Source organism: Triticum aestivum, chromosome 5B (genome assembly GCF_018294505.1).
Source record: "Triticum aestivum cultivar Chinese Spring chromosome 5B, IWGSC CS RefSeq v2.1, whole genome shotgun sequence".
In the NCBI taxonomy this organism is placed as follows: domain Eukaryota; kingdom Viridiplantae; phylum Streptophyta; class Magnoliopsida; order Poales; family Poaceae; genus Triticum; species Triticum aestivum.
In genome coordinates, this window is record NC_057807.1 from 527,879,344 (window position 1) to 527,884,391 (window position 5,048).

At 43.9% G+C, this 5,048-nt stretch overlaps 1 long non-coding RNA gene across 1 annotated transcript; it reads left to right on the forward strand.

Moving 5' to 3' along the window:
- Positions 1-611: 611 nt before the first annotated feature.
- On the forward strand, positions 612-2,337 carry LOC123116748 (uncharacterized). The gene is made up of 2 exons (XR_006457166.1): positions 612-1,110; positions 1,446-2,337. It is a non-coding gene; the product is annotated as an uncharacterized lncRNA (long non-coding RNA).
- Positions 2,338-5,048: the final 2,711 nt, after the last annotated feature.

Here is a 5,048-nt window from a genome sequence, read left to right on the forward strand (position 1 = left end):
TGGGATCTTTGGCTTTAGATGTTAGACTTTTCTACGATTTCTATTTGGTATTAGATTCGGACTATCGGCACTCCTTCACCAAATGGATATGAGTAGCGATAGTTGTTGCTAAGATAGTTGCTTCAGACTACCTGATGTACTACTTTGTAAAGTCCTTATGAATAACTAGTAGAGTGCCCGTGCGTTGCCACGTGCTTTTTAAAAGATTTAACTAGTAGCATATGTTTTTAGATGTCCTAATTATATACTCCCTCCGTTCGGAATTACTTGTCGCAGAAATGGATGTATCTAGACGTATTTTAGTTCTAGATACATCCATTATCAAGACAAGTAATTCCGAACGGAGGGAGTATGTAACATAATGCATGTCAAATTTTACATGTATAAAAAAGATAAACAGTAATAGGTGAAAAATAATATAAATCCACTTTAAAAAAATAAATCCATTTCAATTACATTCATCGCTCAGATGCAAAGACCAGGGTAATCCTCTTTTTTAAAAAAAACAAGCTACGCAGGTCACTATCTACGGGAGAAAAGCCAATTACGGAGAGTGTATCGAGCCCGCCCAGAATTGGCTACTGGCGCGTATGGAGCCCGGGCAGAATTTGTGCGCGCGCGAAGTTTCCCCAATTCTCTCCGGAACGCGCGCGAAGACCCTCATATTCCCCAATCCTCTCCCCTGTACATGCGCGAAGATTTTCCCCCAAATCCCACTCCAACGGTGAGAGCGCCGCCAAAAGAGCACGCGCGAAGATTCTCATCCATAGCCGCGTCGCCCGTGCCCTCTTCAAGCCATCGCCGTTGCAGGCCTGGGATGTCGCGGCTGCCGCTGCAGAGGGGCCGCCGCCGCCGCCGCCGCTGTTGCAGGGCTCCCGCGGCTGCCGCTGTAGAGGGGTCGCCGCCGCCGCTGCAGAGGGTCCGCCGCCGTGGAGCTTGACCGACCTGCCGCCCTCGACAACAGCTTCAGGCGGAGGTCTCCGTGCTGCTGCAACCCTGCCTCCCTAGAAGAATCCTACCCTGCCTCCCTTGACTAGTACGTCCTCGATCTGCAACCTACTCAACTATGGAAAGGCGTCTTCTTCAACTTCAGAATCAAGGCTCCATTAGGTGAGCTCACCGGACAATGTTTCCCTCATGTTCCTATATGTGTCTGATGCATTCAGTTTAGGGATCGGTAAATGAATTATTTTAGAGATCTTTTGTACTCCATGAAGATGAAGCTCACATCTAGGAAGTTGTTATCGCTAAAAAAAACTGTCTATTTGTATTGTGATTAAAACTGGCTATCTCTCCATCTCACAAAACTGTAAACTGGATTTTTTAGAGATATTTGCTGTATTCCAATGTCTCCCTCATGTTTCTATATGAGCTCACATGAAGTTGATAACAAATTGTCTATTTGTGTTGTGATTAAATAAAGGCGTCGTATCTTGTGAATCCAGCATCCCTCGTGCATCCCTGTATCCTGTCATCACCGGCCGTTCGATCAAAATCCTGTGCCTGTTGTGCGTCCAGCGTCCTTTTGCAGAAAAGCGCCCGCAGCAGCCCAAGTCAGCCGTGTAAAGTTTCCTTGTACACCCCTCCTCCGCCCAGCAGCTCCCCCAATTGGAGATCTCCCAAATCTCTTCGTTCCTCCAATCCTCGATCCCTGCTGCAGCCACGACGGAGTGCCACGACCTGGACGACAGCCGGCAACGAGCCACGACGTGGATGAAAGCCGGCAAACAATACCAGTGATGGGTCGTGTTGGTTTCCGTCACGGCAGCAACCTGCGACGGCAACCTCGGAAGGAGATTCATGTCAGTGGTCGCCGCATCAATGGCCTGCAATGGAGCATGCGGGAAGGAGCGTGCGACGGAGCACAGGATGAGGAGCCTGCATGGGAGACCCGCGTAGGCGGCGGCAGCATCCCGGCGACGGAGACCCGCGAAGGAGCGTGAGACGAGGCGACCAATGCACTCGCCTGTCACTGCCACTGCAGTAGATGGCCACAACTGTGATCACTAGGTAGTACTACTAGTACTTTTTAGACGAACTCCTGTTGCGAAATCGCAATAGCAATTGATCTTGTATGGATGTGCCAAGAGCAAACATGTATTGCTGAATGCAAAATTCAGAAAACTGAATTTCGGTTCTGTGAATTAGTTATCCAGAAAGTTGGGAGGGAGAGAAACAAGACAACATTTGTTGGCTGCCTGAGCTCTCACATGAGAAATGAATCTTCGCTGGACCTACACTCAAAGTTCATTTATCATATGACTGATGACTGAAAATGACAATGTAAACTCTTTTGAAAGCTCTCAGTTTTCTCTGAATTTATATTCTATTTTTGAATGCCACCGTTGAGGTTGATGTGGAGTTGTAAGCTGAGTTGTTCCTTGTGTGATTCGTACTGAGCACTGCTTATACAACAGAATCAACATGTGAGCTCACAGTCTAAGTAACCTTGGGTACTGTACATGAATTTCCTGGGTGATAAAAAAACAGAACATGTCCAGGATTAAAGAGAATATAATAGTGCTCCTGGTACACTCTGTTCAACACACAACATGTCAAAGAAAACAAGAGAAAGATAGTTCGACACCTCGCTGCCTACCCAACGGCCGAGGCCACCGACGAATGTAACCTCTGCACCTTCCACTTACATTCTGCCCGTCCACCTGATGGCAACATCCTGCTGCATACTTGTGTTGGCAGCGAGTACAGCCACTAGCCCCTTGCAGAGCAACGACAATCACATCGCTGAATTTGGCTTGTTCTTCTGCGATGTACGCGTGTAGCTTCAGAGTTGTGAATGGAAATGTCAGGAATAAACATTGTTACTACTTGTTCCTATTGGCAATTGAGGTGTTCCTTACATACTACTCCCTCCGTTTCTTTTTAGTCTGCATATAAGATTTGTTCAAAGTCAAGCGATGCAAAGTTTGACCAAATATATATCAAAAGATATCAACATCTACAATACTAAACCTATATGCTATGAAAATTAATATTATGATGCATATAATAATATCAATTCCATATTATGAATGTTGATATTTTGTTCTACAAAGTTAGTCAAAGTTTATGAAGTTTGACTTTGACCAAATCTTATATGCGGACTAAAAAGAAACGGAGGGAGTACATGATGTAATATAACTCAGATGCTGCTACTCTGATGCATCTTCAAGGTTTCTGCAACAAGTTAAAATGCTAGCAGCCGAAAAGAATTGCTTGCTGCTACTCCATGGAAACCTGGTGCCTCTGTCTGCATTCATTTTTTTAACACATACATAAACAAGAACAAGCTTTCAAACCTTCAAACACAACTGAAACTCAGTAGCATCTTTAACCACTCCGAATTAATAAAACATGCTGCATGTATCCTATGTGATAGAAATGAGTGAAAAGTTGGAGAATAAACACAACTTATCATCTATTACATAGATTGAAATTTTCAGTAAAACTAACAAAATGGAATTAATAAGCCCTGTGTCTTTTACGGAGTTGCGGCTATCATGATTGACCATTTGGAAGCATGTGCTGCACATTCATGGTTTCTTTTCCTTGACCTTTTTTGCTAGGACAATTGCGACTGTCATGAAACCCTATTTGGTAGCATGTCTTACCAAGTGTGCAACCTTGACCTTGGCTTCTTTGTTCTTCTCCAAAACCAGAGTGATGTGCATAAGACTTGTAGAGCTCCTCCACAGCCTTCAGTCCTTGAAATTTCATCCCCACATTAGGCTTCAAATTATCTTCACAATTAGGTATAAAAGATGAGCACTGCAACATAAATAATTAATCAGTAAGAACCTTCATGTACAAATAACTGAACAGAATACGACAATGGTCGGCGAAAGCAATTGACTTATAATGACAGGAACACTTGCTTTCTTTATGGGTGTACTAAATCCTTCCTTGTTCATCTGCATCTGCCAACTATTTGCAGATCCCACTGCTGCAGCAATAAGTACATGATAAGCCTCTGAAAGTAACTAGAAAAAGCACACAATATTTGACATGAGAAGTACATCCCAATTTTGATTTGCCCAACAGTGCCAATGGAAAGACCCGGTGACATTTTAAATGACACTTGGCGTACATAATTACAGTCTACCAACAAATATATGTATGTGCAGGTAAAAGCAGGCACAACAATTCCCAGCTTTACAACAAAACGGGCAGCACCCACAGAGATGTCGGCATAAAGAGGTGCATTCAGAATAAAGTTTTACAAACTAGCAAAATTTGGAATAGTGAATGTGAGCCAGATCGAATCATAGTGCCACAGAAATCCCAGTTCACATCAAGTTAAGAAGAATCCATGTATACATACAAATCAGATAATTGTTGTACTCATTAGTTCTCCTGGGCTGAAGAAAAACGATCTTTTCATATAATATGCACGTCAAGGCAAGGATTGAGGGATGGATTTGGGATACGGTATTGACCTTCGAGTATACGCGTCTGGCCGCCGGGATTTCTTCTTTGTGGAAGGTTAGAGCGTTCGCTGAGTTTTTCTATATCTAGCCGCAAGTCGCTGCCAGTCGCCGCCATGGTGATCGGGACGTGGGGTTCGCGCGTCTGGTATGTGCAGGGGTGCCCGTGCAAATTGCTTGTCTAACTTGCTAAGGCACGGGCTGGAGGCGGGCGGTTTGTTGCAAAAATTGTCAACAACTGAGCAAGTACGCATGATGTAGATCGGATGTTCCAAAACGCTAAGGATACAGGGATGCACGAGGGGTGCTGGATTCACATGATACGACGCCTTAAATAAAAGATAAGTTTTGTATCTTTCCATTACTTAATTAAGTGAAGTGAACCTATTGGTTGATATAAATGCACAGTACTCTGTTTTGATAATGTGCTTAATATATTTCTGTGGAGAACCATTGCTTTAACCTTGTGTAATGTAACAAAATGAAGGTTGTTGGTCCTTCGTCTGCACTGTGCTGCCATTTTTTCAATTATCCAGCCATGTCTCTAGAAGAACAGCGTAGTTGGATTGTACAGTGGGTGGAATGAACAAGGACGCCATTCTGAAGAGTGGGTGCGCAACACAA